This window comes from Etheostoma cragini, chromosome 22, assembly GCF_013103735.1.
Source record: "Etheostoma cragini isolate CJK2018 chromosome 22, CSU_Ecrag_1.0, whole genome shotgun sequence".
Lineage (NCBI taxonomy): Eukaryota > Metazoa > Chordata > Actinopteri > Perciformes > Percidae > Etheostoma > Etheostoma cragini.
In genome coordinates this window covers 1,918,691-1,942,153 of record NC_048428.1, presented here as the reverse complement: position 1 = coordinate 1,942,153, position 23,463 = coordinate 1,918,691, and the positions used below count along the sequence as shown (strand labels likewise).

Genomic DNA, 23,463 nt, shown 5'->3' with positions numbered 1-23,463 from the left:
GTCATTACGAACCAATATGCTGTCTTTTTGCCATCATCTCGATGATCATGATTGTTTTCACATAGTGATGAGCTGTTATTATCTCCCCTATGGTTATATTCACTGTTCTGTGAGGAAGGAAAACACCAGAGTATTAATCAATGCTCATAGAAGGTTAACAAACGTGTTGGTGTTAACGACAAACTTTCCTCATGAAGCCAGTCCCTCCAGAAAAATGTGATGATGCGATTACATAATTCACCGTATAATCAGCCAACGTCTGCATATTTGTTCAAATACGCCACATAACTTGCCGATTTCTAAATTATAGCTTAGCAGAAAGTTGAAAAATGTTGCATTAATTTCAAATAAGAGCAGCTATTTCCCTCTGTTGCCACGGGAATGTCATAAAGTGACATAATTACGTGACAAGATAAACACAGTTTTAATCAAACTGCTGTTTTTGCAGTTTCCCGCAATTTCCTTGCACAAAATTGCACAAATATCCAGCATATGCCATCGCATTTTTTAAGAAAACGTGTTGCATAATCAAGGATTATTGCAACAATCTAATAAAGTACCTCTGTCAAATTAATGCCACTGCAAAAATAAGTGAAATACTTACGGTTATAGGTGATATGAAAGATATGTTTTTAGTTCTAGGGTCATTTTTTTATTTCTATTTTCCCCGTCTTTGTTTAGGACCCTAGATAACCAGTGGTAGTTTTAATAGTATTTAGTAGTAAATGTTTAGTACTAATTCCCATGTTAGCTGAAATGGGGAAAAAGTTCAACCTGGTAAACACTCCACTCACTAAACCTCATCATGCTAGCTTTGGTCCTGCAAGCATGTTAGCATGCCCTTATTAGCATTTAACCCAATACACCAATGTGCCCAAGCACCTCCTAGCAGGGCAACTAGCATGGCGCTGGATGTTACATTAGGTGGAATGAATGAAATGACTGAACAGCTACAACAGTCCGGTAAGTTCAGAAAATGACATAACTTTACTGTGATGCAGCCTTTGAAACCAGGAAAAGACTTATGTCATATTACGATATCCCAAATTTCAGATGCCATCCAGTCTCATATCACGATATTGATATAATATTGATACATTGCCCAGGTCTACCCCTTCATCCCTCTTTTTGTAGCTGTTATCATTATTAGAGCTTCCTTAGAACTTGAAGCAATATTATATATTACGTGCCAAATCCCAGCAGTATCTCATAGTGAAGTTATTATAATGCAACAAAATAATTGTCATGTCATTAGCTCACTTTGGACAGTACAGCACCTTTAACCCTTGGGTTGTCTTCCCGTCAAAAAAATCACTTTACTTGATGCTTTTTATTGATTCTTTAAAAAACGTTTTCTTACGTTTTTGTAACACTTTTGACACTTTTTTTTGGACATTTTCAACACTTATTAACTTTAGTTTACAGTTATTTTTGGATTCATCGTTAATAAACCTCATTTATAGGAAATTATACCTAATGTTGAGTTAGAAAAGCAGAAATTATGAATTATTTAGACTTTAGGAATGGATGTTGATGGATAATCACAGACTGGAATATGTCAACTTTTACTCAATGCTATTTCAAAACGCTATAAAATTGAATAAGACGCCCCAAAATTAATGAAAGTAGAGATTTGTACTTGGCAAAGAGCGTTAAATTAAATTAAAGAAGAACACTGATAAGAAAACGGGTCAGTTTAACCCGATGACAACATGGTTCCATGGAGGAAGAACAAAGTCGAGGTCAACGCTGCGTCCTGCTTTAAGTTATAATAGTAACTTAAAAATAGTCCCTCGTTCTCCAGCTCGAGGTCAGAGGTCAGCTCCAGAACAACAGCTCCAGACCTGCTAGCGATTCAGTGTCTAGTTCAAGGACGCTTGCCAACCCACAGGGGGGCTCGAATGTTTCTGCTCTCCAACAGACAAGCCAGAAAGCCCTCATATGTCCCACACAGCCCAGCCATTGTCTTAATAATCCCCCCTGCCTTTCAAGTGGTTAGCCATCCATGTCTGTGAGCTTGTACCCTGCACTACAGCTGGATATCTGGTGCTGCCTCCGCGTCCAGGGCTCCTGCAGCAGAGCGCAAAAAGAGTCCAGAGAGGGTCTACCGGGAGGCAGGAGGAAAGTGGAACAGTGTTGGGTCGCACATTGCGATGGCCTTGGGGTGGGGTGGGGGGCCGGATGATAGATGGAATATGAGAGTGAGTCCCAGGGAACTGTGTGTGTCCCTGTTAATGTGTAGAAGACAGCGAGACAGAGGAGAGAAAACGAGCGTGTGTGTGTGTGTCTGTCTGTCTGTCTGTCTTTCTACAATTGTCTGAAAGTTGGACAACTGCCGGGGCTGGTCCCCCCCCCCCCCCAACTCAGCAGCAGGTATCACATCTGAGCAACCTGAGGGTTAGCGTGGGGGTGCATACCGCTCAAAACCAACATGAAGAACGTAGCTAGTAACGTCCACTCAGTGTTTTGTTTTGGTGTTTCAGGTAACCTCCCTACGGTACAGACTATTTACTGGATGCTTTCAGGTTAACCTCCTACGGTATCGCCTATTTACTGAATGCTTTCAGGTTACCATTTGCTGGATGGTTTCAGATAACCTCCCTACGGTACCGTCTATTTGCTGGACGGTTTAAGGTAACCTCCCTAGGGTACAGTCTATTTACTGGATGGTCTAAGGTAACAGTCCGTAGCTAACATGAACAGGACAACACTTATTCCTCCCTGTTCATATTTTGGCACAATGTTTCTGACTGTAGTGGTCATAGTGACTGAAAGTACCCCCCCAAATAAACAGCTGTTAGTTAAGTTTGCCTAAAACTAATGTTAATTAGTTTTAGGCAAACAGAGAGAGGTTATTAGAAGTCTTCCTGAAAACCCGAATCGCAGTAATCGAAAATTGCTATACAAATCGAAACGGCACCCATGTATCAAAAATGAATTAAATTGGGACTAAAGCCATAAAAACCATCCAGGGCAGGTGTGACAGAAAGAAATGGAATGACGGGTGAAAGAGAGTTGGAGGGTGGATGGTTGAGCAGAGGATGAGGAGAGGGGTTAAGCACCGGGGTGACGAGCTTTCCCAGTTTAGAGAGCGACAGTTTGATGGATGAAGAGGAGCGTCGGAGCAGAGGAACTGCAGGAAAGGAAGGGAGTAGGGCTGACTGAGTGCAAAGGAAAAAGGCCAACAGATTGTTTTTGTTTTTTTAAGGCGGCTCAAATGTGGCTTGCTATGGATGCGTTACTTTTTCAGTGTCCGTGAAGACAGCAGTCAGAACAGAGAGGAGTGGCGTCTGCAGTCTGTGTACTTCTCAAGGTCCATTGAGTGCAATTACACAGAACAATAGAGACAGCATGGTGCTAGTTGACTGTGCTAAACACCGCTCCTCTCTGACACGAGAGGAAGCACAGTGGCTACCAGCGAGTCTACCAGCTCCTTTGTTCTGCCCCTGTTGTCTTTCCCGTACAAGTTGGCGCCGTAGATGGAAAACGAGGAGGATGGCGGGATTATGTTTGGCTGATTTGAGGCCAATTGCTGGTTTCGCTGAAGCGTCAGATGAGCGAGGAGGAGGGGACGAGTGTCAGTGATTATTAGAGGGTTGGGAGGGCGATGGAGGGAGAAGGCTAAGGCTTCTCCTTGCTGGTTCTCAGCTTGAACATGACAGAAGCTATCTCCCCCACACGTGCTCAGCATGGCTGGTCGTCGGGCTTCAGAGTGGGGGTTCTGGGTCTTCGGCGATGCCTGTGGTCCTTTCGGGAGAGTCTGCTGCTGTTGTGACAGTGTGTCAAAATTAACACTCAGCCGCAACTGTAACTGCTGAGCATGTGGAAACAAAACACTGAGCTCAGTACATTTTGCCCGCGGCTTGCCTCTTTTATCTAATGTAATTCTGATGATACAGCTTGCTCGACAGATTAATCGACAATGAAAATAATCATTAGTTGCAGTCCTGAATTTGACTGAATTCCTCTTTAATGGGATGCTGGCAAATGATGTGTACATGTGAAGGAAGAGTGTGCTGCTGACTCCACCAAAACAACTTCCTTCCCGAGGCTATTTTGCAGCGGGACCGTGGCTCCGCCTGGCGCTTAGCCAAGCCCATGCCGATTGTGATTGGTTTAACCCTTTTGTTGTCCTCCCGGGCTAAAAAAACAGACAAAAATACGTACCACCACTAGTTTAACACTACTTTTTGGAATTAATGGTCAATAACCCTCATTTATATAGAATTCTACCTGATATTTGAGTTAAAAAAGCAGAAATTAGGAATTACTTTGACTAATAGTTAAGATCAGAGGATTGAAAGTGATCAGTTGTATTTGCAAAGAGCGTTGTAAGGAATCCAGGCAATCTTTTTGTGGTAATTTGGTTAAAAAGAAACCCATATTTCAGATATAGACATTTTTAAAGGGGTCAAATTTGACCCGAGGGCAAAAGGAGGGTTAAAGAAATGCCAATAAACCAATCCAAAGCATTCTCCTAGCATGTTGTAGACATTGTCAAACGAGAGAAACTACACTTGATAAAAAATGATCATCCAAGATGCTCATATTTGTTTGTTAGACCCCACATCTGTTGGAGAGGGTAATTATCAGCGTGATACTGTGTAGTCTCATCCAAGCATCATGTCAAATAGCTAATCCCTGTTGTTCTGTGTTTGATGCCAACGCCTAACCCCCCCCCACCCAGGCATCAGTAAGGAATCACTGTCTTCATTAAAAGTTAAAGCAAAATACAGCCCCCCCCCCCAACCCCCCGTGGACAGACCCGACACTGCCTTGCACTATGGACAGCAATCCAAGTAAGCTGTTATATCAGTTAGAACCTTGCCGTTCATGTCAGACGTGTGCTCCTTGTAACATCACAAAGTGCTGTCTGCCGCATCTGCTGTGTTTTTGAATTCAACAAGGGGCGTTTTGGAAGCCTTGCAGCGTAGCCACACGATAGCAGCTCGAAGTGGCGTCCCCCCTGACGCCGGCAGGGAAATCAAACGTAAAATGGTGCACCAGAGCGAGCGAGCGAGCAGCGATACAGAACAGCTGTTCGCTGGAACGTTGACTTTTTGTTTAGCCCTTATCTTCGACGCCGCCGTCCTCCGGTAAAGGGAGTGACAGAAGAGAGTGAGAGAAAATAAAGCGAGAGGGTGGAGGAAAAATGCAGGGGTTTTCGGTGGAACTAACTGGCAGGCGGTGGGTTCGATGGCACGAAAGTGGGACAGCCACACAGCTGTGTTTTTGGCGTCGAGGGACCCCCGAGATTGGTGTCACTTTATTTCATTGTCAGGGAGAAGACAGAGAGAAACACTAGGGATGTTTGAGATGTACAGAGAGAGAGAAAGATAGATTGGGGTGAGGCAGAAAAAATGAGAGTAAAAAGAAAGTCCCAGCTGCTTTTGTATTACCTGTTGGTGCAGAAAAGAGGAAAGATAGAAGGACCTGGAGGGGCAGGTAAATAGCTGCACTTTGCTCTTTCCACTGGAGAGCTAATTCCTGGTTCAATTTCACGGTGACCTGGGGAGGGCACCCTGTCATTTAGACCGGGAGAAAGGAAAACAACATTTCCCATGATTCAGCTGCTGCTGTGTGCAAGGCGGTGCTGACATCTTGGAGATCAGCTCACAACAAATTGCCTTTTTGAGATATATGTAACGTTTTGCTGTGATCGGGGAGAATTTACGATCAGCCATTATTTCATTCTCACAGGGTGATGAATTCCTGCAGGCACTGCGGGGTTCTTTTCATCTTAGCTATTTCATGTTTATTTTTCTTATCCGGCAAAGTGTCTGAATAATGCCCCTGAAGTCAGATGGTAAGGATAAAATTTAAAAAAAATAACTCAGGTCACCGCTTTGATAAAATGCACTCTCCTAGCAGCCGTTGATGGAAAATCTCTCCTTTTCTGTCTGCGTCCACCCATTTCCTACACCCGCTACAGATGGACGTCTTACCATGAAGCGGCCGCTATAAGGGATCAGATAAAGGGTGTAAATGCACGCCATTGTGGCAGTGATTGCACTTGTGGGTGTCGCAGAGGCTCCTAGAGACTTGGACAGAGTGAATGATGGCGGGCCTGATTCCCTCCACCAGCCTCTCTGTGCACAGATATATGGGACAGCTGAGGACAGATAAACTAGACCGGAGAGTGAGAGAGTGAGAGTCCATCAGGTCTCATCCCTGGGTGTTTCATCTTAAATCATCACCCTCGTTTAAGACCGTAATGGCTGCTTAAGTTCCTCAAAGATAAAAAAAAAGTCCTTCCGTCATGGAATAAAAAACAAAGTAGGCAAAAAAGACAAAACAACAACAGATGAATATGGAAAAACAGCCCACCCTGTCTTTTTTTTCCTTTGGTTTCTTACACGCTGCTGGTAAACAGCGCGTGAACAAGCGGGCTGTAATTTTGAACGCAGCTTTATTTTCCGCCATTTATTTAAGCCCAAAATGGGTCCTGATGGAGTCATCAGCCCCCACTCGCCCGCTAATGGTTTAATTATGTCCATCTGGAGGAGGCTGGGAATGGGAAGCTCTCCTTACTCTCCAGTCATTCCTCTGGTAATCTGTCTTCCCCCGCGCCCACTGACTAGCCCACTAACGCCGCAGAGGAGCGGCGAAGCATTCTGGTGGTGGATCACACTCCTGCCTCCCACCCTTCCTCACTCCTTCTACCTCTGTGGCGCACATTGAGAGCCAAAAGCTGTGTTACGCAACGTGATCCTTAACCTTACCGAGGCCGAGCTGGGTGTCCAAAAAGCAAGTTAGCTCTCCAATGGCCCAATGAGTAGAATATGCGATATCGGAGAATATCGCGATAAATGATCAGATAGTGTTGCATAGTCTGTCCACCAGAGGGCGCTGTTGGCAACACTGATTATTTTTTTTATTATGTTTTTGTTTAAAGGACTTTAAGTTTCATATCTTAAGCTTGTATTTTTATACATTTTATTTATCAGAACTTTAATATAGTTTGATGTTCCTCTGTTCTGGTGTGACAATAAAACAAATTATTATATTATTTTAGTGAGAATTTATTCACTACAAATAACTAATGTTAGGGAAATGTGTTCATGTTTTTTTTAAAGCCGTCATATCGGAATAATGGATTTTTAAATACACAAATGTTTCGTTATCAGCCTTAAAAATCCTGTATTGGTTGGCCTCTGAATAAAATTGAATTGAATTAAAAAAACTGTGAAAAATACCAACAATGTCTGCTACTATAGCTTCTTCCTCTGACTGTGAACTTAATCGCTGACCCTGAACTCCATTCCCTCATGTCTCTGTCATGCAGCCGAATGGATCAAGTGCTGTTAGATCCCATTTCATGGCTGATTTGTACATAATGATGCTGTCTCGTCTAAGAAGTTTGTCGAGCTGAATGGCTTTGTTAGTTACCGGGCGAACATCATTACTTAGTCTGGGTATTGTTACAAGCAGACTAAGCTGTATTACCCTGCCAGGAAGATGACATTGAATCACTTGTTGAGGAATTGGGTCAAAAATGAGCGTCGGCGGCAGGAAGCGCGCTTGTCTTGTGGTGCATGATTATTGGTTCAACTTTATTACATTGTGTCTCTTTTTGCATGCAGAGGTGTTGCATATAACAGAGGAAAGTCACCAGCGCTTTTCTTCCTCTGCGTTTTGTGAGCTTGGCTGCAGATTCTGGGTCAGAGCGTGTCGTTCGGATGGTTCATTTTAACCGCCAGGTATTATTGCGGCCATCATTTCAGCAATACGCAAAGGAATGGCTCATTCCTTTTGCAAGGTGATTTAACATTTGAATAGAGGCCTGTTCTGCACAGATGACCTAGTTACCTTTTTACTCCTGAGAGCACACGCTTTTCAATATGAAGGTTGCACTGACGCATGGACATAATATGCTGTACGGGCATAAAAGTGAAATGCTATGGTTACGGGCTCATGTGTTGACCGGAATGTGAATGCTTATGCTTTAGCGTCTTTATCTGTTGTTCCCAGTGAAGATCTTTGGTTTCCATTCTTGTCTCGCCTGTGTGCATAAATGCGGAGGATTCATCGTTAGGTTTTCCCTAATAGACGAGCGCAAGGCCCTTGTTCCTGCTCGTCAGCTGTTCTCACCTTCCCAGGCGCCTCAGAGAGCGAGTCTTCTGTCTGACATTGCCGCCGATCAAAGGAGGAAAAACTGTCAACCCGCAGTCTGAGCCTTTGAAAGTTCATCTCGCTTCCTTCCTCCCTCTGACGGAGGGTGACTTTGATTTCTGGTAAAGGGCGGCAACGTTCTTTGCAATATCTTGACAAAGGTCTCCCCAATTTAATAACATTGTCAAACACATTACATGGGTGTCACAATGTCTAACACAGCTGTGTTTATTAACTCTTATTCCAAGCCGTGTTCAGTGTTAATGATTAGGCTGTGGGTCAAAAAGAAACTACAAACCCCAGTCTGCTGCTTACTTCTAGCCTAGCCCGGGGAGGTTTTGGGGAGATAAGGCACACAGAGGAGGACAGAGGGATGGGAGGGGGGAAAGGGTTGGGGTGGGGATGGGAGCACTGTAAGACGCAGCCATGGGGGAATGGTATCGGCCTCAATTATGACGGGCAGTGGAGCGCTGCTCAGGAGCAGATGAGTTGAGAGCCGGCCTCGGCGGAAAAGTCAGCGGCTGATAGCTGATAATCCCCAGGATGAACCGGTGCAAACCGGTCACAGACGGAGCCGTCCCAGGGTCAGGTGTGACACTGCTGGCAGTTGGTGCATACGGATGTGTAGCATAATAATGCGGCGAATGACGTTTGGAGTAGATTTCTTTTGTGGGATGAAGTTGAAGGGATGTGGGTAACATTTAGGGCTGGGTACCCGACTTGGATACTTTGTAGGCACCGACCGTGAGCCAATGCTTTTGTACCGAGATCTAATAATGCTTGTGATTGGCTGTCTAACGTTCCACATTGAGGAGACATGGAGGGAAAACGCACTACGTTACACGTGTGTGTTGCATTTTGAGGGGCTTGACTACAGTGTGCGTCACATATGAAATTGGTTTTGAATAACGCATCGCTCAGGAACCGGTATTGAATTGCAAGTATCGATACCGTTACCGGTACCATGCACATTAGCGGCACTGCGTCCAGAGCGTTGCGCCGCCCTAGATGATTGTAATTGGTTCAAGTAGAAGACTGGGTACTTTCAGGGCACACCCTCATGCTCTGCTTCTGGCTGGCTAGTAGTCCTCACCTAGGTACTGTAAGGGTACGCCCTCATGCTCTGCTTCTGACTGGCTAGTAGTCTTACCTAGATACTGAGCATGTGCGACTTCCAACAAAGATGGAACAGATGTAAGATGTCTCACTCTGTAGTTAAAACAGAGAGCTCAACACACAGGGTGAAAAGAGGAGGTCAAGCAATGTGTGCATGGTGTTTTTGAAAATGAAACCATGGAAACCTAGTCGGGATATAACCTTTAAATACAAATTATGAACCTCAAAATGATAAATACTGAACGATGAATATTTGCCAGGCTCCAATCTATTGAGGGGTGATAGGATCGGCTCTATGAAATGAAGGACTCTTTGTCATTGGAGGTTCTCATTTTGTGCCCTGCAAACACAGAATGTAAACTGAATAGTTTTTCAGGGAATCCATCGCAGAGCCAAGCAAAACTTATTTTGACACCCGTTATACTTGCCAATTGTACTATGCCCCCCCCCCCCCCCACCCATCAGTGAAAATAAAGGATATCCAGGTCAGAAACTGGCTTGCTGGCCTTGTTTTGTTTGTATCCATGGGCTGGAGACTCTCTGGGACAGACTCAACACATGACTCCCATGTTTCCATTAGTGGAAATCCAATTCCTTTTTTGGCCTTTGTATAACCTTTGAACAGAACCTAGGTCCCAGCATTGTTGCACCATATAGACTAAATCAGACGCGAGTTGTACAAACAAATTTCTGTGGCACACCTCCTGCTGCAACAAAATAAAAGGCGCTTTTTGAATGACATGAATCACAAAGCTGTGCTTAGAGAGAAAAAGTCCCGTACCAGACATCAAAGACAGTCATTTGGGAGAGGCACTTGTGATAAAAACCCAGTTTTAACATCGCTTCAAACCGCTATACCCCCGATGAAGTGAAAAAGACTTGTTTTGAGTTGCTGAAGAAGGGCCCAAACTATGAGGGATTGGAGACGCTACAGGTCTGAACATTCATAACCTGCTTATTAGCTGAGTTTGGTGTAGCTTAGTATTTTCGTCTTTGGACATGGTAGAGGTTCCATTGTATTTTGTCATTTCCTTGAAAGATTCCCAGTAAAAGATTTAATAAGGACATCAAAAATAATTAGCTCTTTTGTAGACACAGCCATATGCAAAATGCACCTGTAAAACAATCATGTCCCTGTAACATGTTGTCATTTTCTGCTTGCTGGCAGATTCACTGTTTCAGTTTTGTATTTTAAAATTTTTCCGTGCCTGAGCCCTTTTCACTTTTTCAATTCTAGCGGTAAAAACTGCTCATTTAGTAGCTCCTGCTTTAAAAAAATAGAAGAAAAAAAAGACAGCAGCTGGAATGCTCAATAAACAAGACACATCATTTGGAATGTTGCCTTTATTTCAACCCAATTACTCACGTGTAATTTGGACTATGCCAAAATGATGGTTCCGTTGACATTTTAAGCTTTAAATCCCGGTTGAGTAAAAATGAAAAGCCCTGGGGTCTTGCTTTTTTATAGTCCGATACAAGGTTCAGCCTCCCCTCCACACTGCAATCATGACCGCTATAGCACTAAAGTTGGGCATCCTTTTAATTTCAACCATTCTGATTCCAATTCTTCCTTTTGATTCTGGTTCATAAAAATGAACTGAATGAATTTTTTTTTTCTTTTTTTTTTTTTTGAGAAGTGGAGTTGGCTTACATGCAAATTTCACAGATATGAGGACTTTTTTTATTTTATTTTTGTGTCCTCGATGTCACACTCCCTCTGCCCTCTCAGCGTTAGACTCAACAGCAATCTGTGACGCTGAATGACAATGGTGAATGAACTCCAGTAAACCCAGATCCACCGCCCCCCCCCCACTGCATATATTGTATAAAATTGAGTTGCATGTTAAACTGGGCCTACAACAACATGTGGGCAACCTGAAGTTTTTCATACATTTTTAGTTTACAGAATACTACACTATTAAATTATAATTGACATGTTTTCATAAATCATGTTATAATGTTAAACAACATAAATGTGGCGCACTGAGGATGAACTGTATCTGTGATGGCCTTAGTGACTACCCTACCTAAAGGGCCTACCTAGCATTAATGTCTATTTTTTCACTATTAAACTGATTTATATTTGCTAATAATATGTTGGATTTATGTTGAAGATGCCCTGACACATGTATTTCATTACTGTGTGGTACTGTCTGAAGTTCTACCTCGGACTCTGTAACTTGGTTACCGTGGTTACCTTGTTTCAAGCCTTTCTAGCGTGGTATAGAAAGCCTGCAGGAAGACTCAGTTCTCATTTCATATTCAACAAGCTAAGCTGCTTGATTGGCTTACAGCTAGCCAATGAGAGCCTGGCTATCGGCAGCCTTTACCCAGCTCATGAATAGTAATGAGCTCAGGCAGCATGACATCAGACTGACCAGCGGTTGTGATTGGTCTGATTTCTCCTCTTACTCTCTATTTGTGGCTAGAGCTGACAGAGGAGGTAGCAGTTCATATACACATTCACCACTTAACACACACACACATATGTACCTGATTTATTTAAAAACTGCAAGTAAAAACTGGACAATTTAATTTTTCAATTATTTTTTTACTTACAAAAATTCAAAGATTTGATGGCCCCCTAGTGCAGTAACTTTGAGTTCCCCCTGGGGGCCCCACTGAAGATCCCTGCATTAGAGGACACGGAGCTACAAAAAAGGCGAAGCTACGCCGCGACAGAGCGGGCCCGGGTTCGACTCCGACCTGTGGCCCTTTGCTGCATGTCACCCCCCCCCCCCCCTTTCATGTCTTCACCTGTCCTATACACATAAAGGCCTAAGATGCGCCAAAAATAATCTTTAAAAACCTGTGAGACAACAGACTTGTCTGTTGCACAGATCTGCTAACGATACAGCAGAGTCCAATGCAAACATAAGGTTTCTGGGGACTTCCTCTCTCTGTGTGTGTGTGTGTGTGTGTGTGTGTGTGTGTGTGTTATCATCATAGAGAGCTGAGGCGCCTCATCAGAACACAGATGCGCCCTGATTAAGGGCGAGCACAGCAATGACAGAACTGCATTAGTGTGATGTATGTGTTGTTAGCCAGCAAGCAGCTAATTCCAAATTTAACACCTGATTCGCACAATGCAGTCACACCTGAGTGCAAGCCAAGATTTACTACCCTTGTCAGACCACTGATGGCTTTTATAAGTAATTTTTCGGAGTCCCCGATTCATTCTCTCTCAGCGTTTCTGATAATGAATTATGATTCTGGGTCAGCTTAAAAGCAAAATTATAGTCATTTGGAAACTGGGTTGGTGTCAGATAGTCACTTCGCTGGAGGGAAAGCCCCCCGCCCCACCCGTGAGGTTTCTTGAAAGGCAGGAACCACTGTTTTAAAGGACCAGTTCATCATAATTTCGGCAAACGCAGGACGAAGTGAGCCTGATTTTGCACACACTTTTGTACACTGTCTGTGCAGTCTGGCCTAAACCCGCAATCACAGACATTCAGCTACAATCTAATATCACGCTAATGGGCATTACAGAGACTTCCCTGTTTAATGCTCATTTCCAGTGATTCATAATGACAGTGTGTCCTGATGATGGAAAACAAGGGTGCTATTCATGTCAGGCACCGCAGGCTTTTGTCTGCCGACAGGTTGGGTTGTTTGAACAGGTGTATGTGATGCTTTGTCCCATCTGGCCCTGGTATGTTTCCCAACCTGCTATTTGTTCCATTTTATACCTCTCGCGGTGAAAAAACCATGTGCGTGTGTGTGACTGTGTCTGTTCTTTTCCGTGGTGTTGGTCCAGGTCAAGCTAGTCCTGTATAATCATCGTTGTGTCAGCAGCCCGCCCGCTCATCACACCACAAGGATACCAGCCTCTGACATTGACCCCTGCCCCCTCCCTGCTTCTTATCACACACACACACACACGTCAGGGTTATTATACTGGATGTGTGTGCAAATGTTTTTGTGTACTCTGTAATGGACCGGAGTGCGCTGGAATTAAAGCACTGGTCTTATGACCACAAGTGCCTCTTGGATGAGCATGGGTGACTTGGTTCAAGGATTGTGGAGACACGTGCTGCCTCAAAGGAGCATCGGATGGTGTTTGTGGAACTCTGCTTCAACCATAAGACTTGATGTCTGTCAGTTAGTGCCATAACCGAATGCGTTCCGTTACTTTAACGTAGCTTTCTTGTAGACTGAAGATTCACCATGGTGTACTGCTTGGATTCCTATCTAGGGGTACTAATACCCCACGGGGTGCTATGTGAAAAGATTGTGGGGTAGCTTAAAAATAGAAATTATAATTTTATCAGCAAAGTGCATGGACATTTTTTGCATGAATGAAAAATTATTGAATCCAGATTGGATTACAGATTGATACATATTATGCCGATCTTAAATCAAATTATTGTCACAGTAGTCTCGCACTGTCAGACCTTCTTCCCCAGCGCTGCGGGGGAGGGTCTGGCTAGTCCAAGCATTCTGGGATGGTAGAGAAATATGGGAGCTAAGCTTCATGGACGTCCGCTTACCCCCTTGATTTTAACATATGGGGTCCCAATAGACCTTTTGGAGCCAGCCTCAAGTGGCCACTGGACGAACTGCAGCTTTTGGCACTTCCGCATTGGCTTCATCTTTCAGTAGCGGAGGTTGCCTCTTGGTTACAGCACATAAAAATGCATTTATAGTTAGCAAGCTACTAGGGAAGTCAAGATAGTTAGCTAGAAGTAATGGATAACAGTTCAAAGGGTTAGCTACAGTAACAGATGACTGCATAAATAGTTAGCTAAAGGCAATGGATGAACGGTAGAAATGGTGAGTTAAAAGTAATGGATACATGGAAGACGTAGTTAGCTAAAAGTAATAAACAAACAGTTGAAAGTAATATTTACATGTCCAAAAAGCTAGCTAAAAGTGGAAAAATACTTCACTGGATGGTCAAAAGTAGGGCTACACAATTAATATGGATTAATATGGAGTACTGCAATATCCAAATTGCAGGTGGGGCCCCTTTTTTGTTAAAGGCAAAATATGTGTCAGACCGTTCTGAAGTACTGTGGGGTATGCAGAGACGTCTCGGCCTACAGTCTAAAGAAAACATCTTTGTTTTGAACAGATCCTTGTAAAAATTACATCATAAATCAATTTAATTTTTTTAGATTTTAATATTTTTCAGTGTAAATAATCAGAGAAAATACCTATACAAAAGTGATTCCCTCAAATATTGTGAATCATGTCACAAAAGCAACATCAGTCAAATTAATCGCAATTAGGTAATTTCCTCAGAGTGCAGGCATAGGCAAAAGTGATAGAGAAATGGTTAAAAGTCCCAGACGGGTGGGGTCAATAAAGGACTATTTGAGGGTACGTTAGACTAAAAAAGTGGTGATCCAGCGGTGGACGGGGTTCCACCCAGCCTCGCCGCTCCTACAGCCATGGCTGCATGTCAGCTAATAATGGGAAGTGATTGTTTGCTGCTGTGCATGTGTGTGCTTCTTGGAATGGGACTGTGTGGGTGTGTGCAGAATGAATGTTCCCGCATGTGTGGGTGTGGGGTGGGTGGGTGCCAATCGAGGCTGGTGTTGCAGTGAGTGTGCAGCTGCATGTCACTTGATTACCCCACAGACACATACACACACTTCCCTGAAAGTTGTGTGAATCTGTGTGTGTGTGTGTGTGTGTGTGTGTGTGTGTGTGTGTGTGTGTGGGGGGGGATATACCAGAGGACAGCGGTCATGCTCCATTAATTAGCTCAGCAACCTGCTGACTTTCAAGTGGCAGTGGCACAATTAACCCTGCATCTCTGAAAACACTCTGTTATTCCAGTCATGATTATCACCTATATCGCTATATATGTTATTGCCTGGATATGTGTGCATTTATACATGCACACACGTGTATGGAAATGTGTGTGTGTGTGTGTGTGTGTGTGTGTGTGTGTGTGTGTGTGTGGATCTGTGTATGCGTTGTCATCAGATACCGTCTCTCAGCTGGAGATCCCCTGCGGAGTGCCTGAAAACACATGAAACAGAAACCCGACTGGCTTTGCTTTCGTTAAGAATCCCATCAGATTGGTAAATGCAATCATAATCAAGTGGCAGCTAAATTGTATATTTTTTTTTCTCTTGAGCGGAAGGAGGGGTGGGTGATGTGAAATAAAAACTCATCTCTGGTGCATGCACCAGACACCAAAGACTGTTAAATACTTGCTACATTAACATTTCAAATTCTGTGGAGGATTGTCAAGCAGGGAACAGCTTTTTGACTGTAATTTCTGTGATGATCTTTCTTAAACTGATGCCTGAAGTCCAAACACAAGGGTAAGCTCTGTCGTCATAGGTGCTCACATCTGTCGCCATGGTGTTAAGAAGTGGCGCTCCCTGTTCTCTCACCCTCCACGCTCATCGCATTTGGCTGAGTCTGACTGTCAGGATGTGTAGTGACCTCGCAGTACACAGCTAGACCCAGCAGCTGGCCCCCATACGACACACACACACTAGCAATAAAACCTGACACTGTTTTACTGCTGCAGCCTTCCTTGGTCTAGTATGGCCATTAGCTCATGGTGGCTAAAGTTAACAAATTTGCGTCAAAGATCCAATGACATGGAGCTCTTTGGATGCTTTTATATAGACCTTAGTGGTCCCCTAATACTGTATCTGAAGTATCTATATATAGAGCTTAGTGGTCCCCTAATACTGTATCTGAAGTCTCTTTTATATAGACCTTAGTGGTCCCTAATACTGTATCTGAAATCTCTTTTATATAGACCTTAGTGGTCCCCTAATACTGTATCTGAAGTCTCTTTTATATAGACCTTAGTGGTCCCTAATACTGTATCTGAAGTCTCTTTATATAGACCTTAGTGGTCCCATAATACTGTGTCTGAAGTCTCTTTTATATAGACCTTAGTGGTCCCCTAATACTGTATCCGAAGTCTCTATCCCAAAATTCAGCCTTGCTACAGAATGTCTGTCACTAGAACGAGTCCCACAATGAGCTTTTCTTATAATAATAATAATACATTTTATTTATAATGCCCTTTACATTTCACAAGGAGATCTCAAAGGGCTACAATTAATAGGGAGTTAAAAACAGTATGTAGTATGCTTTTAGCTCATACTATCAGAACTACATTTGTTTTGCATTTTTGATTATTTATTAGCAAAAGTTTGATGATTAATTTTTCTATGAGTTGTCAGGAAATATGAATATGCCCATCACAATTTCTTACTCATTTTTCATCCGTTATTTTTCTTTCTATCCACAAGATCCAAAACCCAAACATATTCAAGTTGCAATGCTGTAAAACAGAGAAAAGTCCCATTTGAGAGGCGGAAACAGCTATTTTTTGGGGGGTATTTTGTCAATTCATTTTTAAATTCTCTGTCTACTTCAGCCATGGTAGGCCATCACTTGCTCATGCTGTTTGCCCTGTCATCCTTCTGTTTATGCTAAACACAGCACATTACGTCTGCAGTGACTGTTACACGCGTGCCTTCCTCTGTGTGAGAAGATGTGTCTCCATACTTGAGCAAACGCGTCTTGAAAAGCTTTAAAAATCCAACTCTGGTTAGAAGCACAGAAAGAAGCGACGGGCAGTAGCAAGTGGACGTTTTGTCATCATAGAGATTAGATTTGGTCTGATGGGAGGCTGTAAATATAAAAAACATAAGTGTGTGTGTTTAGTGTGTTCTATGAGAGGTGGTGTTTGGCCGCTGTCTGCTGTCATCAGTGTGGCTCTTCAGTGAGTGGCGCTGACAGTTGAGCTGGCCTGGATGCTGTCACATGTCCTTGTCAGTCCACTCAGAGTTGGGGGACGCACCTCAGTATTGTCAGCTTCTATTACCTCTTCACACACACACACACACACAGTCTCTCCTCTCTTTACCATGCACAATACAGTGCATGCACACAAACACACTGTGTGTTCAGTATAATCTCAAACCCTCTCCTCTGCCAGTGACGTTAGCTCTTTCTTGCTACACACACACACACACACACACCTACACACTTCCAGGGGGACCTTGTGACCTTCCCTGTCTGCCCCATCCTGCCCCTGTCCATGTTAAGTGTCAGCTCTCCCGTGCCATCCCGCCTTGAGCTGCAGCTCCCTTAAGGCCGGATCAGAACCGCCGTGTTGGGCCAGCGAGACAAATCCTTGCCAGCGCTCCCAGCGCCACCGGCGTTCATTTACCACCTTCCTCAGAAAGCAGCGCCAGTAGCCTTTCACGTGTCTTTATTTTCCAACACCAAGGAAGAACAGGCCCCCCGGGAGAGAGGGTACTGTGCCTGAGACTGTGATTGAAACAACCAGGGGGGTGGGCTCGCTTGTCGCCGGAGCTCATTTCAAGACGTTTGGCATCGAAGATCCGGCTCGCCTCTGGTGGGATATAGAATGTTGCCTTGTCTCATACTGACAGCCGCGTTGTCACATGTAGACTCAGGAGAAGTCAATAAGGCGAGTGTTTCACAGGTCCTGCCACTCATCGGATTGGAGCGTTGAGTTTCTGCAGCTTTAAATCCAAATCGTTTTTTGGCAGGTTTGTTTTGGTCGAAGTTAGAGTTCAGTGTTTTCTCATTTTGAACTGTCACAACTTGTGAGCATGTGTTTATGACACGCGGCTCGAGTGTGCGTTATCAAGGTATGGGGATCTACAAAGCCTGGCATCCAATTTCCACACGATTATACCTAACACACACACACACATTTTCTCTGTATTTCTATCCACTTTTTCTCATTTCCAATTCAGTAACTTTTCTGGTAGGCTTATTTGAGCACTGGTCCATAACTTTGGTATGGATGTCATTACTGCATGTTTTCAGTGCTCAATGGAAAATGTTTGAGTTAGTACACTTTAGATTTTTAATAATCTGATTTATTGACTCAGGGAGGCTTTATCTATTTTAAGTCTAGGTGTCATTCCTTATATTGTTATGGCTTGAGTGCAGACGTACGGTATGTGGTGGTCAGTATTCATAAATAAGGACAAGTTGGTGAACGTGCAACACAGATTTTGAAAATGAATAACTACAAACGTTACACAATGTAGCTTTGAAAATGCGCACATTTTGCGAATTTTGCGTGTTTGTGACAAACCGTTTGAGCCTATTGAGTGTGAAGACAAAACCTTAGATTTTGTCCCAAAAGGTTTACTGTCTTACACTTTTCCTTATCATACTTAACTGACTCTACATTGCATACCTGCAATAACAGTGATGTTTCTTTATTTAAATCAACTGGTAAATTTTAGCACAAATGCTATTTTTAGATGATGTTCTGACATCATCTAAGATCTAAGAAGAGAGACAGCCAGGAATGGAAGGGACGAGAGAGGGCATGACATGTGACCGGACTCCCGCTTGCACCCTACACCACCAGGTTGCTCCACATGTTCTAGTTTTAAATCGTGTCATCTTGGAACATTAAAACCCTGAAACAGTGTTTCCAACTCATGGAGCCAAGGTTAGCTTCATGAGCTAGCAAGCTCCAGCTGACAGACTTCTCTTTATAACAGACAAAGAACTAAGACTATCGTCATTTCAGCCAACAAATCAGCAGTCACCATGTACCAGGGTTGTAGTACTCTAGTCCGGTCTTGGACTTGAGTCCGGACTTGAGACCGTTTTTCTATGGTCTCGGACTTGCTAGTATTTGGACTTGGACCTGTCTCGGCCACTGGTCTTGCCCAATGTGGCTTTTGGTCTTGACTGAGTCCAGGTCTCTTTATTATGTTGATAATAATATTGGAGGGAAAGTGATGTCTTAAAACTGTCATGCATAAGACCTTTTTTCTGTCCTGGACTCTGTCTTGACTTGGATTCAAACCTTTTTGGACTCTGTCTTGTCTTGGACTCGAACCTCTTTGGACTTGGTTTAGTCTTGGACTTGACAAAGGGGGTCTTGACTAAAGCCCTGCCATGTACAGTAGACATTAGATAATACTTTATTCATCCCGCAATGGGGAATTCCCTTGTTACAGCAGCTGTTTTTCCAAAGTAAAAAGCAAAAACCAACAAACAGTTGATGTGTAAAAAGTACTTAATAAATGCAAAGTGGCATATATATAAGCAGTATTGTAAAGTAAAGTACAAAAAATATTGCAATGTAAGTAAGTGATGTGGGGGCGGCCTCTGGCTCACCCAGTAAGAGCATGCGCCCCATGTAGGCTGAGGCCATTGATATTAAGGTTTGACCATAATACAAATAAAATAACAAAAGTAAGTTCTCAGAATGTAAAACTACAAAATACAGAAAATAAAAATGAGAAGCCTGCTTTTATCTACCACTGTCTGAAACCACGGACTCCATGGAAACCAGGGATTCTGCTCAATCTCGCAATATTACCAACACATTTTTGCTCGAGGGGGACAGATGGAAATTTATGAAAATTAGGATGGCAATGTATTTGCTGTGCCTAAATACTGATTGAAGCAATGTTTGTCCGTAAAACATCTGTCTGTTCCAACCTTCCCAGGGATGTCCTTCATGCGGTTGCTGCAGCTATAATCGACCTGTCATGGCTCCGGTGCCATTAGTTGTGGGGAAATAATGTTGCCAGACTCATTTCTGTGCATCACTCCAACTGACAACATGAAATATGGGACAGCTGCGAACGAAAGAATAACACCGACTTGTCTAATAGCTACTAGACTCTGAAGTCTCTTGTGACATTGTAGCTTTGTAACACACTCATTATTTCTTTGATTTTAAAAAAGACTCTCCGACTACTGTACTTCTCGGCAGATTTGACACCTGTTTGATCAGCCGTCGGTTGGCAATTTAACACATGTAAGTCAAAGCAAATCCAATTAATCTTTGCATTTATCATTCTGATGGAAACATCAAGCACAACTCCCAGCGATCTGTCAGCAGCAGACATCTGAACTAATGCTATCGTCGTCAGTCATCAGCTATTGCTTCACTTAATCATCAGCGATTGAGCTGATAAAAGCCAGTTTTGATGATTCGATAACAAAGTGATATCAGATCCAGGGAGAGAGAAAGTCGTGTCGACGAGAGATGTTGGGGGAAAAAGAGAAGAAAAAGAAATAACCCTCAGAGCGACAACACAATAATTAGCATAGCGGGAGAGAGAGGCGCGGTGCAGGAGAGATAATCACAGTGCCTTAATGTCTGCTGAATGCTATTTATCAGCAGCATTACCCATAGTGCCCTGACTTCTCTTCAGTTATCTCACAGTGCGGTGTGACGATGAGCCTTCCTTCTAGATCCTAAGCTGTGTGTGTGTGTGTGTGTGTGTGTGTGTGTGTGTGTGTGTGTGTGTGTGTGTGTGTGTGTGTGTGTCAGTCAAATTCTAAAGCAATTTGTACTATAAGGTAGAAATGCACAGAAATGTATTTTTCCTACTATGGCCACACCAAGACCTGCCCTTCAATTATGTGTGTGTGTGTATTATATATATGGTCGCTGGTTCAAGTCCCCGTACCGACCAGAGTATGGAGAGATGCCAGTTCACCTCCTGGGCCCTGCCAAGGTGGTCTTGAGCAAGGCACCGAACCCTTTCTCAACCACTCAGGGTGCCTGTTCAGCAGTCGCAGCCCCCCCACTCTGACATCTCTCCAATACTGGATGTAAAGGACCTGAGCATGTGTGTGTAGTTCAGGCCTGTGTGTGGTGTGTAATAACAACAGTGTAAATTGTAATTTCCCCATAAGGGATCAATGATGAGTATACATTACATTATACATTACAGTATATATTATGACATTATAAAAAGCATAGAATTTCTTGTGTGATTTTTTTAGTCTGCTGTGTCTCAGTGTACTCTCACACATAAACACACATATAGGCCCCCAGAGGTCCATAGTATCTTGGAGTAGCAGAGAGGCATTACTTCCTAATCTGGATAAATAGCCCACTGCTGCATGAGTTGATCTGTTCTCCCACAATGCATGTCTCTGGATGGGTTTAATGGGCTGCTGGCTGCCTGGGGGTTGGAGTAACATGGGAGATTTGTGACCTGAAGGGGATCTAAACTGAAACAAGGAGGGTGGGGGATTATTTTGTGTGCAAGTTCCCCTTCCTCAGCGTGCCGTGTTTACTTCATTTAGTGGTATCCTACCTTTCCCACAGTGCATTTCAGCAGCCTCAGAGGTATCATCGGGACTGGAGCACTAGTTTCAAGTGTTAGTTTTTGAAAGTAAGAGGAAAAATGTAATCAGATAACGAGTTTTCCTTTTTGTCAAAATAAAACTCTTGAACTAGGGCAGAACAATTAATCGAAATTGTATCGAAATCTCAGTATGGAGTACTGCAATATCCAAATCGCATGTGTGTGTGTGGGGGGAGGGGGGGTGCAATATCGCGGATGGGGCCACATTTTTGTTAAAGGGAAAATATGTGTTGCAAAATATTTGTCAAACCCTTCGGAATGAAGTATTGTGATGCTACAGAGACGTCCCAGCCTACAAATTGTATCCTATAGACTGTGTGTGTGTGTGTGTGTGTGTGTATATATAATATTGGAGGAGATGATCGTTTTTGTATGTTTCTCATTAAAATAAATGTTAAAACCTAAAAAATGAAAATGATATGTATATATATCATTTTCATTTTTTAAGTATTTTCCAGTGAGAATTATACAAAAATGATCATCCCCTCCAATTTTGTGACTCCAATCGCAATATCAGTCAAAATAATCGCAAATACTTAACTTCCTCACATCGTGCAGCCCTATTGTCAACGCTCTAACTCAGAACCCAACCTGTCTTCTAGCTGAATTCTGGTCTAACGAGGCCACTGCCACTGGAAAACTTGACATCCTTTTCCTTTATAGATTTCTCCCCCAGAAGTCATTGTTCGTCAGAGCTAAACCGTGGAGGTAGTCCTTGTTCTTTGATTTCCAGTGACTGACACCCCCACTTGGCATTCATTGCTGATGTTTTGTGAAACACTGTGTGATATCAGACTCCTTTGTGGCTGTCAGAGAACATAACATCATGTTGGGATTTTTCTATGTTTGATCAAAAATCACACACAGGGATTTGCACCAAAAGAACCCAACGTGCCACTGTTGATTGTAGGACTTTGTTAAAGAATTGTTCCCATGAACAGGTTAAAAGAGGGTTACAGGTATCAGGCTGTTTTTTTATTTTTTATTATTGCACAAATATATGCCTCAAATCCACCAGAGAGTCCCATAAATAAGGATAAAACACAGTGAGGGTGTCAGGGGTGTCATCATGGTGGGGTTGGGGGCCCTTGCTTCATGTTAGCCCATTATCACCATAGCAGCTGAGCATAAACACCATAGGTTACACATTGACCATGAGCGACAAATTCCTTCATTAAAAACAAGTGGCTTATTTGGTGGGGAGTATTGTTAAAACATCATATATTCGTTAGTGCTGTTTGATTTCTAGATTTGTCACATTTTTTTGAATATTTTGATATTAAAGTAACACATAGATACATCGACTCAATATCGTTATCGCGATATATCGAAAGTATCGCAATAATTATGCGATATTTGGTGTATTTGTGGAGCGCTGCATCCCATCCGTTGGCTGTGTGGCTTAATTGTTTTTGAGATAACGGAACAAATCTGAGTAGACAAAGTAAAGTTGTCCTGTTTATGTCCTCTTTATAGTTATATTTTATACTGTCCAACCAGTACAACATGTCCTGTCCGGTAGACATGGTCCTTATTCCTATATTTTATACTGGACAGGCTTACCCCCTTGGTTAAACCCAGCGTTGGAACTTCAGTGGGTACGGCCGCTCTCGCAATACGTCAAAAATCGTAATATAAATGGAATTGTGCCGCGAAATAATCAAATTGGGTCAGAAGCACGTCGACGCATTTGCACAAATATATGTAGGCATATTTATTTTGCAGAAACATCCCATTGCACCGCTGTACCGTCAATGAAGTCTTTGTCATGACCCGTTTCACCTCTCTTCTTTCATTCCCCCCCACCCCCCATCTCTCTTTCCGGGAGGCAGGTATCCCTGCAGTACATCTAGGCCGATCCACCTCTACACATCATTTATCACTGTAAACATTGCTCCCAGCGCAAATATGTTTATTGTTGTCATTCACTCATAGGCCATTTATTTAATGTGTTTTCCCGCGCTCTCCCCTCTCTTCGTCTCTCTTCATTGTGAGGAGTGAGTGTATTGTGAGGACATCAAACTTGTATTTAATGATAATGGACTGATGTGCGAGTGAATGGAGGGAGATTGGAACCGAACGGCGTGCTGGGGAAAATCAGATCCCAACATCTCCAAGGTACAAACATAATAGGAAGTCA

At 43.1% G+C, this 23,463-nt stretch overlaps 1 long non-coding RNA gene across 1 annotated transcript; it reads right to left on the bottom strand.

Moving 5' to 3' along the window:
• Positions 1 to 3,969: 3,969 nt before the first annotated feature.
• LOC117937931 lies at positions 3,970 to 13,842 on the bottom strand. The gene is made up of 3 exons (XR_004655286.1): positions 13,753 to 13,842; positions 4,036 to 4,041; positions 3,970 to 3,980 (listed from the first exon to the last, which is right to left on the bottom strand). It is a non-coding gene; the product is annotated as an uncharacterized LOC117937931 (long non-coding RNA).
• Positions 13,843 to 23,463: the final 9,621 nt, after the last annotated feature.